The sequence below is a fragment of the Apium graveolens genome, chromosome 3 (assembly GCF_009905375.1).
Source record: "Apium graveolens cultivar Ventura chromosome 3, ASM990537v1, whole genome shotgun sequence".
NCBI classification, from domain to species: Eukaryota; Viridiplantae; Streptophyta; class Magnoliopsida; order Apiales; family Apiaceae; genus Apium; species Apium graveolens.
Window position 1 is genome coordinate 21350773 of NC_133649.1, and position 14562 is coordinate 21365334.

Below are 14562 nucleotides of genomic sequence, written 5' to 3' on the forward strand. Positions count from 1 at the left end.
TTTGGGAGGATGCAACTAGCAATGAGCTTATATCCTTATTAAGCACTACAGTTTGTTGGGAAACTGCAATGTGGCTAGGCTGGGAAATACTCGCATCTCCAACCTTATCCTTAGAGTTTCTTTGATGTTCACCATGTCCCTCACCTTTCTTACCCACCTTCACACTCCCCTCTTTTGGTTTGGTGGATTTTACAACTGGCATCTTTTGAGAGACACCAGAGGGGGCTTTCTTTGTTTTGGTTTTTGAAATTTTGGGTTTGGCAGCTTGGGTAGGCAACTGTTGGGTCAATGACACAGTTGCCATAACTATACTAGAATGCAAAGAAGTGTGTGAGACTGGAAGAGTAGAGACAGGTGAACTTACCTCACTTACCTGAGGTGCCTCTATAACAGGAAAATAGAAGAGTGGCACCTCTTTATGATGGTTTGCCCTGTTCAAAACTGCAATGATTCTCCTTTCTTGAACCCAATAATCTAATTTGTTGGTTGGGTTCTCAAGCACAATATCCTCAGAGAGGTGGTTAGCAATCATCATTAAAAATATAGCATAGTAAATATTCTTACCCCTCTTATTTAGCTCCCCTAACTTAAACCCCAACTCAATTATAACAAGATCACTAAAGTTGAAAAGTTTATCAGTTACAAGCATGTAAAGCATGTTAAGCATAGAGATATTAACTGAATCAAAATTACCGATTTTACAAGAAAATACCTTAGTAACTACATCACATAAATAACTCCATTCCTTCCTAAGACCCAACCTCCTAATTTCACTTAATTTAGAAGTAGAGAGTGCATAACCTATGGAGTTAAGCATATTAACAATGTCAGTGTATGTGTGTGGTGAAGTTACAGTATTATCAGGAATTTTGAAACATGCTTTAACAATGTCATTATTAACACATAATTCCTTATCTTTAATAGTGAAAGTGATAGTCTTATCAGCTGAGTTGTATGTTGCAGTCGTCCACATCTCTTCAACAACTTCACAGTATATGGTGGGTGATTCCAGCATGGCATAGTTAAGTTTGCAGTTCTTCACAAAATCCATCATCTTGTGGTAGTCACCAGACTGTTGAATCCCCTTGTTCACAAGAGCAGTGAAGTTGTTTTTCTCATAGATAAATCCAGTTTGAGACATTATCTTCACGACTGGTGCCATTGTTAGAGAGTAAAAACTTGCAGAGAGAGAGAGAGAGAGTAAGTGCTTTTGAGAAAGAGATAAGTTAGAGCAGATGATTTGAGAATGATAAAAGAAAAACAATGAAAAAGAATTATGCTTTTATACTCTCTCAAAAATAACTGTCAAAAATAATAAAGTAAAAATAAAGTGACCAATAAGAATTGCCCAAAGTAGTCATTTAAAAATAAACTGTAAAAATTCCATCAATTATCTATTGTGTTATGCTTACAAACTGTAAGTATACTCGATGGATAATGTTCAGAGAATCAACGGCTAAAAATCAGACAATTCGACGGATGAGGATAAATTAGTTATCCGTCGAGACATAAAATATTCCAGAAAAATAATTGATTTTATGAACAATATGTATACCGATGAATGATCAAACTCGATGGATAATGATCATCCGTCGAGATGTAAATTTTGACTTAACCAAAATTTCATCCAAGACTGAAAAATCAATTAAATTTCTGGCTTCATTACAACTTGCAAAATATCTATAAAGATTCAGGAGTAATTTAGCATACCTAACTCACTTACCAACCTTGAAAAGGTGGATTCATCCAGTGGCTTGGTAAATATATCTGCAAGCTGCTTTTCACTTGGAACAAAATGCAGTTCCACAGTACCATTCATTACATGTTCCCTTATAAAGTGTTACTTGATGTCTATGTGCTTTGTTCTTGAATGATGTACTGGATTTTCAGTGATGGCAATTGCACTTGTGTTATCACAGAAAATAGGAATTCTTTCCACTTGCAGACCATAGTCTAGCAATTGGTTTCTCATCCACAAAATCTGTGCACAGCAACTGCCAGCAGCAATATACTCAGCTTCATCTGTAGAAGTAGAAACTGAATTTTGTTTTTTTACTGAACCAGGACACAAGCTTGTTTCCTAGAAATTGACAGGTTCCTGTTGTACTTTTTCTATCAATTCAACAACCTGCATAATCTGCATCTGAATAACCAGATAGATCAAAACCAGAATCTCTTGGGTACCAAATGCCAAGTTTTGGTGTTCCCTTGAGATATCTGAAAATTCTCTTAATAGCTACTAAGTGAGATTCTCTAGGATCAGCCTGAAATCTAGCACAAAGATATGTAGAAAATATTATATCTGGCCTACTAGCTGTTAAGTACGGAAGTGAGCCAACCATGCCCCTATAACTTGAAATATCCACAGACTTTTCAGTAGTGTTTACTTCAAGCTTAGTTGCAGTGGCCATGGGAGTTTTTGCAGATGTGCAATCCATTAGATCAAACTTCTTTAAAAGATCATAAATGTATTTAGTTTGACTAATGAATATTCCATCACTAACTTGCTTAACTTGCAAACCAAGAAAGTAAGTTAGTTCTCCCATCATGCTCATTTCATACTTACTTTGCATCAATTTGGCAAACTTTTTGCAAAGTTTTTCATTTGTAGAGCCAAAAATAATATCATCTACATAAATTTAAACAAGAATACTAGATCCATTAACATTTTTAAAGAATAAAGTTTTGTCTACAGTACCTCTAGTGAAGTGATTCTCTAAAAAAAACTTTGACAAAGTGTCATACCAGACTCTAGGTGCTTGCTTCAGTCCATAAAGTGCTTTCAAAAGATAGTAAATATATTCTGGAAAATTTGGATCTTCAAAACCAGGAGGCTGACTGACATAGACTTCCTCCTCCAAATCTTCATTCAGAAAGGCACTTTTGACATTCATTTGATAGACCTTGAAATTGGCATGAGCTGCATAGGCTAAGAAGATTCTGATGGCCTCAAGTCTTGCAACAGGAGCAAAAGTTTCATCAAAATCTATTCCTTCTTGTTGATAGTAGCCCTTAGCAACCAATCTAGCTTTGTTCTTCACTATTATGCCATTTGCATCCATCTTATTTCTGAATACCCATTTGGTATCTATTGGATTCTTTCCTTTAGGCTTGGGTACCAGTTTCCATACCTTATTCCTTTCAAATTGGTTTAGCTCCTCCTGCATAGCTAAAATCCAATCAGGATCCAAGAAAACTTCTTCTACCTTCTTTGGTTCTTCCTTAGAGAGAAAGCTGATATGTAGACATTCTTCTTGAGTTGCTCTCCTTGTTTGAACTCTAGAAGATACATCACCAATGATAACTCAAAGGGATGATCCTTTGTCCATTTCCTTTATTGAGGTAGATTAGCTCTAGATGAAGAGGCCTCATTGTTGTCTTGATGTGTAATAGAGTTTTGATTATTAGAAATTCCCCCTGAGTTAATGGATCTTTGATTTGAGAGAGGGGAACTTTCTGTAAGTGATCTATTCTGACTTTCAGCTTCTTTTGATGACACGACGGATGGTGAATTTTGAGTACCGACGGATGAAGCTGGTTGTCTCCCGATGGATAAAGCAGATTGTCTCCCGATGGATGAAGCATTTTGCAACTCGACAGATGTTGAATTTTGTGCTTCATTGGTAGTGAATTTTTCTGCATTATCCCTTGATACTATTTCTTGATCACTTTCATCATTATTGTCATCACTAACCATCTCCACATTGTCAAATTTGAGGCTCTCATGGTAATCTACATCTCGCAGTCCTTCAATCTTTGTATCATCAAACACAACATGTATCGATTCCACAACAATGTTGATTTTCATATTGTAGACTCTGTATGCTTTACCAACAGCATATCCAACAAAAATTCCTTTATCTGCTTTAGCATCAAACTTCCCATTCTGATCAGTTTGATTTCTCAAGATATAACATTTGCATCCAAAGATATGAAGAAAATTTAGAGTTGGCTTCTTGTTCTTGAACAATTGATAGGGAGTCATGCATTTTGCTTGATTAACCAGAGAAATATTTTAAGTGTAGCATGCAGTATTTACAGTTTCAGCCCAAAAATATGTTGGTAATTTAGATTCTTCAAGCATTGTCCTTGAATATTCAATAAGTGATCTATTCTTTCTTTCTACTACTCCATTTTGTTATGGATTTCTTGCTGTTGAAAACTCATGCGAAATCCCATTTTTTTTCATAAAATACTCTCATAACAGAATTCTTGAACTCAGTTCCATTGTCACTCCTGATTCTTCTAACTTTGAAATCAGGATGATTGTTGACTTGCCTTATGTGATTGATGATGATTTCACTAGCCTCATCTTTGGACTTAAGGAAATATGTCCAAGAGAACTTTGAGAAATTATCTACAATTACTAGGCAAAATCTTTTCCTTGAGATGAACAACACATTGACTGGTCCAAACAAATCCATGTGTAGTAGTTGCAAAGGTTCTTCAATTATTGAATCAAGCTTCTTTCTGATTGATACTTTAATTTGCTTTCCCTTTTGGAAAGCATCACACAGTCCATCCTTAGAAAACTCCACTTGAGGAATGCCTCTAACCAGTTCTTTATTTACAAGTTCATTCATGGTCTTGAAGTTTAGATGGGATAACTTCTTGTGCCAAAGCCAATTTTCATCTTGACTTGCTTTATTGAGAAGAAAAGTAACAGATTCTAAATTTGATGAGTTAAAGTTAGCTAGGTACATATTTCATTTTCTCACTCCAGTGAGAACCACTTTGTTTCTCCTCTTGTTTGTCACAACACAGGTTTCTGAGTTGAAGGTTACTGAATTTCCTTTATCACACAGTTGGCTGATACTCAACAAATTGTGCTTGAGATCGTCCACTAAGGCAACCTCCTCAATGATGACATTGTCTTTTGAAATCAAGTCATATCCCACAGTATAACCCTTGTTATCATCTCCAAAAGTAATACTTGGTCCAGCTCTCTCCTTGAACTCTGTGAGAAGGGTAGAATCACCAGTCATGTGTCTTGAACAACCACTATCCAAGTACCATAGATTCTTTCTATTTCCCTGCACACATTAAAATCAAATCAAGTTGATTTTGGTACCCAAGTTTCCTTGGGTCCTGCCTTATTAGCTTTCTGTTTCTGTTTCTTAGGTTTGATCTCATTTAACTTGAGGATATTAGATTCATCCTTAGTCATTTGAGTTGGACCTTTGAAACCATTCATTATAACAGAATTATCATGCACATTTTTGATTAACAGGATATAGCATGCTATTAGTAAACATGTTATTCCAGTAGGGCATGCTAAATGGCATTTGAGGCATACTAAATGCAGCATAATAAGGATTAGGTGCAAATGGCATATTAGCAAATTGTGCATTCATATTCTGTGTAGACATAGCATTCATAAGCATAGAAGGCATGGCATTCATGTTGGGAAAAGGAGGTGGCACAGATATGGAAGTAGGCATGGAAGTTTTGTAATTAACAGACAGATGATTTACACTACCACACTTAACACATATTTTCCTTGGAGCATACTTATCAGGTGTGTAGTTGTTATGCTTCTTATCCCTACTTTACCATTCCTATTGTTTTTCTTTTTAACCTTTGTTTTAACCTCAATCTTTTTCAGTCTGTCATTCAATTGCTTGATAGACAGAAGACCAACATTCACTTTCTTTTCCTTCTTCACTTGACTAGATTCTCTTATAATGAAGTTTTTGGAAACTGATCCATATTTTTCATTTAACTTGGCAAGTTTGGCTTTACTCACAGGTTTGCTCACAACCGACGGATGATGATTTATATCACTCGACGGATAATCCTTTTGATTATCCGATGGATGACTCTCATCATCCATCGAGTCCACATCTGTTAGCAATCCTTCAACCAAATTGGATTCCAGCTTCTCCTTATTCTTCTTCCAGGATGCATCATGAAAGGACTCAATACCTTGAACTTTGGTGATTTGAGCATGAACATCTGTAGATGTTTTCCATGCCTTAATCACTTCCTGTTCTCGTTCAAGCTGCTTCTTCAAGATCTCTTCTTTCTTCAAGGACTCAGTTAATTCATCCTTAGCAATTTTACACTCAATTCTCAATTTTTTCAAATTCAATAAACTGAGATTCTAGCACATTATTACTCTCACCTAAAAACAAATTATTTTCTTTGATTTTAGTATTTTTCTTAGCAAGAGACTTAAGTGTAACACACAAATGATATAATTCTGTAGACATGTCATTTATTGCATCATTACACTCAACTTTAGAAAAATATGCAAGGTTAGTGGTGATTACCTGATTACTTGAAGAACTTGTCTCTGTTTCATCAGACTTGGCCATTAGGGCTAGATTGACATAGCTGACATCCTCATCCTCATCCAGACCATCTGCTGCCCAATCATTTTCTTGTGTAATGAAAGCCCTTTCCTTTTGTTTGAGCAACTCAAAATATTTCTGTTTATAATCCACATGCTCAAACTTCTTCTTGCTGGAATCTGACTTTCTACACTCACTGGCAAAGTGCCCTGCCAAGCCATATTTGAAACATTTGAATTTTGATTTATCCACCATGTTCTCATTTGGCTTAGCTGCTCCAAAGTTTTTCTTGAACTTGAGCTTGACAAATCTTCTGGAAAGAAATGCTAGATATTCATCAATGTCATCCATATCATCTTGGCTCAAAGAATCTTCGTTTTTTGCTACCAGCCCCTTGCCCTTGTTTTCACAGACCTTTGAAGTAGACTCAACAACTTCTATCTTCATCTCTTTCTCCTTTTCTAACTCCGCAACAAGTGCAATGGATCCTCCTTTCTTTCTCCTTTTTTCCATTCTTTCATCTTGCTTTATTTCAAGCTCATAAGTCTTTAGAATGCCATACAGTCTCTCTAGTGTAAACTCCTTGTATTCTTGTGAATTTCTCAAGGAGACTGTCATTGGTTTCCATTATTTTGGTAGGGATCTTAGAAATTTGAGTTTAGAATCTTTGGTTTGGTAGACTCTTCCATGCAGCTTTAGAGCATTTAGTAGCTTTTGAAATCTACTAAAGATATCAGTGAGAGTTTCACCTTCTTCAAAGTGGAAATACCCATATTGCTGAATTAGTAGCTGCATTTTGTTTTCTCTAACTTGTTCAGTGCCATCACAGATAATCTGAATTTTATCCCAAACTTCCTTGGCAGTTTTGCAATTGATGATGTTGTCAAACATGTCACCATCAACTCCATTAAACATAATATTCATGGCCTTCTTGTCCTTCCTGACTTGTTCAATATCAGGATCTGACCATTCATGCCTTGGCTTGGGAATTATCAAAGATGCTGGAAGAGTCTACCGAACCAAAGATTCTTGAATATCTTAAACATCAAAGATAATTAAAGATAATTACTCTATTCCAGCATCTTTGAATATCTTCATAATAGCATGGAAATGGCAATGCTTCTTTATTCTCAAAAACCCAGTTGAATAGGCTTCCACATTCCTTTTTCATACACTTGACGCATGTGACTGTGTTGTCGCTGTCAACAGATCTTTGAATTGATTATCCGTCGGGTACATGATCATCCGTCGGGTTGCCTTGTTGATCATCCGTCGAGTAGCATTGTTGATTATCCGTCAGGTAGCTATTTGGCACTTGACTTCATTTCATTTATGCAGAATTACAAGACATCATCTATGTATAATTAATCAACCTATTCTGCATATCTAATTAAAGTCAACATGACTTATATGCTACTACAGAATCTAAACAAAGGTGTATGCAGAAATGTGCTACAGACTCATTGTTACATAAGCTACTCACTCGATGAATGTCAAATCCTTATCCGCCAGGACTATATTGAGTCATCCGTCGGGACAATATTTGTTTATCCGTCGAGTGCTACATTTTTCACTAAGTTAAATCTACTAAGGTGTTTTGTTAATGAAATCATCAAGTTCACAACATATACACAACACTTCTCAACCAGTTTTTGTAGATGATCTACTAGTAGAGCGGATATCTGGACTAGCCAACATCTCACAACATCTCTTGACTTCAAATATGAGCAACCATGACTATTAAGATATCATGCTTGCTTACAATGAAGAGGATGAGAAGCGAAAGGAGAAAATTGTCAATGATGCTAAGCAAGATGGGAATGTGGATGCATGGTTGTCTGATGATTTTGCCTTTGAGATGAATCAAGTTCTGGCCAGATTCAGAGAAGAGATTGTTACTATTTTGGGCAGCAATGCAAAAGACTTGAGTCCAGAAGTTATCTATGATGCCATTAAAGATGTATACAAAACTCAGCTTAAAGCATTTCATCTGTTTGGTAAGGCACTTGAAATCAAGCTTACTGGCCATGAAGACAGAATCAGAAAACTGGTGAATGAGAAGATGGACAAGATCATACCATCTCAAGAGCAGGTCTCTACCAAATTCAAGCATTTTACTGAGCAAATGGCTAGGATGGATCTTGACTCTATTGAGAAGGAAGCCAAAATCCTCAAACTATCTTTCATCAATCTCCATAAAATGGTCCAACAACAAATTACTCACTCTAATGACACCAAAGTCAAGCTGGATCAACTCCACCAGAGCAGATATAAGCCTTCTTCTTTGCTAATGGAAGGGATCAAACAAGCTGTAGAAGAACACATTGGCACATCTAGCAGCTCTTATCATCCTGGATCCACCTCAACAAATATGCAAATTAAGTCTCTACAAACTCAAGTCACAACATTACCAGACTCCAACTCTTCTCTCACAGCACAAGTCCATGCCTTGACTTCTCTTGTCAAAAGCCAACAAACAGATATCCAGACCCTCGTGGACTCTCATAAGCATCTTCAAATGCATAATTCTATAGCTTTGGGAGCCATCATGGGTAAACTCAATATACCACTACCTTCTTTGCCTGAACAAGTAAGGCCAAAAATCCCTACTCCCCTTCTAATGCCTGTCAACAAGACTAAGGGGGAGATAGAGGCTAGGTTGACACAATCAAGGTCATCTCAACAGCAAATCCAGGGTGCTGAAAAGAAATCTAAAGAAGTTGATCTTGACATGGAGAAACTTATTAGGGCTACTGAAGGACCTAGTCTGAGCAGAGAGTTTGATGAACTACTCACAGCTTTAAAAGCTTCTCTCAATATTAATCACTTCACATGTAAGAAGGCCCTGGACAAGACAATTATTTTCATAAGAGTGATCATGGTCAATCAGGACAACTTTTTGCATAAGAGGATAGTGATCAATGCAAATGACTCAGGGACAGACAGATGTATGCATGTGTCCCTCAATTACCTCGTCTCAACTCTCAAGGAGGGCATCTGAGTTAGATATCTTCATCAGCAAAGTTAAAGTTATAACTCGTGGAGATACCATGCTATTAACTGAATTGAGAGATGCTCAAGTGGCTGCCTTTCCTGAAGCATATCTACAGCCAAGCAAGGGTATAACATACATATGTCCAAACACCAAACAATTCAAACATTTTAATATCCCCAAACAGTGTGTCATGAGCAACAAAAAGCTTATCATGATCCTAGGAACTAGCTTAAGAGCTAAGAAAAACAAGAACAATGATGACATGGAAATTATAAAGCTACTCAGGAGATATCTGGACAATGCAGAAGCCAACTTGCCTAAAACACAAATCAACAGGGATGACTTGGATGATGATGAGCAGAAGAAAGATGATCAAAATCCTTCTGGCTCAAATCCAAGTCAGTCCAGTAAGCCATCTGGCAGCAAGGTTGGAGAGAAAAAGAAGAAAGATGACAAGAATGATGAAGAAAGGGAGAGAAGAGGTGAGAGGAAGAACATAAAGTCTCATGATGATTCAGAAACTCAAAAAACCCTAAAAATCCAAACACAGCCAACTCAAACCTCAGCTCAACCTACAACATCAACTATCTCAAACATCAAACCTTCCCAAACATCTAAGCCAAAATTTCTGTATAAACAAACAACCAACTCTTTCCTAAAAATTCCAATCACCTCAAGCCAAACTAATCTCAAGAAAATGACAACCCTACCTTTAGCCAAGCCCTCGCTAAAATTCAAGCACAAATCTGTTGGGAGCAAACCTAAGAAAGTCTATCCTACAAAGAAAAAAGAAGTCTCTGAAAGGGCCATCTGGAATTGTTTTAAGGAGTCTGACTGTCTACCTCTAAATTGGCGCACCTCAGATGAAGATCATTTCCAACATCTAGCTCAGAAAATAGTTAGAGTCTGGGTTGTATCCCTGAGAGAAGTTAGAATTTATTTTGAAGATAGGACATTCACTTTTCTTGGCAATGACTTAATGGATTCTTTGTCTCCAACAAAAATTAAGAGAGTGATAAGTTTGTTAAAGGAAAAGGATACTGATACAAGAGCCTGAAGATCAGTTCTAGATGAATGATTGATTAAAATGGAGGAAACAAAGAAAAGAAATGAGGCTGAAGCTGAAGAAAGATGAAGGAGGCATGATGAAGAAACAAATATGTACATAAAAAGATCCGAAGAGTTTAAAGCAAAAGGAATGAGCAGAATTTCCAAAGATGGGAGATTTCTAAACATCAAAGCTGGTGGATTCTCAAGATTCTGCACAGAGGTTCTAGACAATGGTTATCCTAAGGCAGCAAGACAAAAACCTGTAGAAGCTCTAAGTGGAACACTTATCATAGAAGAACTTGAAATTCTTGACCACTTGAAGGATAAACTTAGAGAAGAAGCAGACACAAAAATTGTCTTTACCTGATACTTGTAACCATTGAACCTTGTGAATCTTATGTTGTACAAGTTGTAATTCTATCAAGCTTTTTGTATTAATTTTATTTTCCATCACTTTAAACTTAGGGTTAGTCTTGTTAACATGCATGAATTTGTGTTAAGCAATCTTCTCACAAATTGGGGGAGATTGTTGTAAAAGATATGCTTGTACTTAAGAAGACTAAGATATTTTGTCAACCCTAAGTAAGTTGTATTGTTTTCATAATTTGTATTTTTTACTTGTAACATTTAAAGTCTGTAAAAATGTCAAAGGAGCAGACTGAAGCATTTTTCAATAAACAGTGTCAAGCCTAAGAATTCTATCTGGAAGAAGATCAAGAAGATCATGCCTCAGAAGAATTATGAAGAAGCTTGTAGTTGAATAAATCTGTTTTAGGAAAAATACTCTAAGTCAAGATCTCTACAAGTCACAGATTTAATGTTATAGAGAAGTCATTCGAGAACTCCAGAATGGCTTACAGAGAACTCAGAAAGCTTATAGAGAACTTAGAGATATCGACAAGCCAAATTGAAGACATGAAGATTGGAGATATCGACAAGTAAGCTTTTCACGGGAGAACCCAGAGTTATCGATAAGTCAACATTCATTAGAGAATCCGATTCTAAAGTCCTTTCCTAAACCACTTCCCCTGAGTTATCGATAAGTCAAGTTCCACTAGAGAACTCAGAGATATCGATAAGTCAAAATTTATTAGAGAACTCAGAGATATCGATAAGTTAAAATTCACTAGAGAACTCTGAGATATTGACAAGTTAAATTTGACTAGAGAACTCTGAGATATCGACAAGTTAAGAAGCCACTAGAGAACTAAGAGTTATCGATAAGTCAAAGTGAAGATGTGAAGACTAGAGATCTCGACAAGCCTAAATTCTCTTATAAAGAACTGAAGACCTCTACAAGCCAAACTAAATATAGAGTACTAGAGATCTCGATAAGCCAATATACTTATCGAGATGTCAAGTTTTCTATAGACCTAAACTGGAGATCTCGAGGTAAAATCTCAAAGTACAAAGTTGCAGATCAGTTCAATATCCAAGATTAACAATCAACAAACAATCCAAACAGATGGATTGACAAGTCTACAAAAAGCAGCTTGAAGAATGTGTAAGATCAATGGTGAAGATTAACTGACAAAGGAAGATCAAAGTGAACATGGGGTGTCAAGATATGCTAAGCCAAAAATGGAAGATCTACTTTTCTATAAATAGAAATGACAAGTGACAGTTTAGAAAAGCTAATAGCATGTCATATTGTACACTGTGTAAACCAGTAGTTAACTAAGTTATAAAGTTAACACTAGTCCTTTAGTAAGTTGTAACAATTTAGATAGTATCTTGTAACACTCTCAAGAAAGAAGCTAAGCTCTTTAACACCAAAGAGCCTAAAATTTTTGTAGCAAAACATTCTTAATTTTAATACAAAATTAAGTGAGTTTTGAAAAGATCTGTGTTCCTTATTCTTGCATGTTTTAATTTCTGCAGTAACACATTTCATTACAAGATTCAATTTACTTTGTTCAACCAAGCCGAAAGGATTCAAGAAAAGCTTAAAAACAGTAAAACACATTCACCCCCCTCTGTGTGTTATTCATTTCCTAACAGTTAGGATTTTGGACTCTAGATCTCCACAAAAAAATGGGACTTTATGTATATGATTACTTATAATAACCATATCAAATTGAATAATATAAAATTTAGGATTTGTCTCACAAATATTTGAATATAAATATATCTTTAATTATATAATGCAATAAATAAACTATTTTTTTATGAAGAATCATCAAATGTCTTACCATTTTTCAAATAACATGTTAATGAAAATTATTAATTTTACTTTATAGTTGTAGCTTAATTTTTTCTAAAGAGAATGAAAAAAATAGGACTTTAGGAGCACCTCTTTATAAATTCACCATCATTAAATAATATTTTAAACCTAATTATTTTAAAGTGAAACATTAATAAATTAATCGATTTAGTATATCTTCGTAGTTTTAACGGAGCTTGTGACATCTCATGTCAAATATTGAATATATTTAAATATTGGGTCAAGTTCCAGATGTAATAATGTAAAACCAGTCAGTTAGTAAATTTGATACATAATATCAATTGACTTGATTGCATAAAAATCTCAAAAATATAAATTTTTATTAATATAAGATATTATAAAATTTATCATTATTGGTAAGATTTTCTCGTCGAGCTCGTAATTTAAATTTATTGAACCTAGATAATGATGATGTATTTTCGACTGGGTCATGTAGTCAAATTTCGAGGGGTAAAATTCTGATTTCGAAACTAGTAATTTTGATACATATGATCAATTGACTTGATTTTATAAAACCTCAAAGATATTAATTTTTACCAACATAAGATATCACAAATTTTTTTTTTGTTGGTAAGATTTTCTAGTCGAGCTCGTAATTTAAATTAAACTTAGTTAGTGATGTGGTATTTACGGGCAGACCATTTAGTCAAATTTCGAGTATTTTTTCAAAAATGGGTCAAATTCTAATTTTGAGTTCGAAATGAATCGAACTACGCTAATTATACCTTATCAAAATATGTAGTACACATATATATTATATATATAAGTGTATCTCTTTTCAACATATAAAAAATTAATTATATGTACAATTTATTTATTTTATTTAAAAATATATGAGACATACTTTTCAAATTAAAAGTTGTTTAATAAATAAATGAATGATCCATTTATGCACTATGTTTAACTTTATATCTCAAATTCAATTGTTCAAAACTAACTATAAAAATATTTTAGTAATCATGTTTAAAGTTAAATAAATTGTCGCTATTTATGATACTCACATATTATGGGTATGATAAAAACCTCAAGTAAGTGTGTAATGTATTGGTAAGGTGATGTGCTTCTAAATATAAAGATTCAGTTCAATTTCTTACAACAACCTCTTTTATATAAATTTAAAGTATAAGGGTAAATTAGTAATTTTAATAAGACTTTTTAATCCCATGAATATTAGCACTATATTCTCTTATTATATATAGAAAAGATTAAATTATAATGAAGGAACATAAATTCATACCGGCCAGTATACATAATTCGATGACAAAATGCTCAGTTTGTATTTATATTCTTAAATTGTTAAAATAAGGAAGTCTCAATCTAATTTAGAGTTGGGCCGAGGTACTAAATTGGGTATTAAAATTTGGTCCTAAATGATATAATATTGGTACCTTAACAATTTAAAATATTTTTGTTGGCAAAATTTATGTGAATGATGAGGTTCATTATAATAAATTTATTTGTAGCCAATTAAATCACAAAACTTGAATATTTAAGATTTATTTTGGGTACGAATTTGAAAATTTGAAAATTTAATATATTAAGTGTAGAGCATACAATAATCAAGTCTGTAATCCAAATTATATATTGAACTTTTCCATAATATTAAGTTTTAAAATGATACGAAATATAATATTCGACACCATTCGATTTACTTATATTTTTTAGGAAAGAACATCAATTTTTAATTTTTAAATGAGTCAATTCAATTGTGGAGGGTGAATGAGTTCAATCGAGCTGTTGAGTCTTCGACCTTGAATGAGTGAGTCGGGCTTGAGTTCGAGTTGGACATAATAATATATAAATAATATGTATAAAAAAAATAAAAATTTATGATAACTTAAGTTCAATTAGGCTCGCGAGTCTTGCAAACCAAATAATTTAAAATTCGAGCTCCTAGATAAATTATTCGACTAGGTCGAGCTGGACCATTTTATAGACTCAAATTCAAATATTTTCCGGATTTTAATTTTAATAAAATGATTTACGCAAATGCGGTGCTT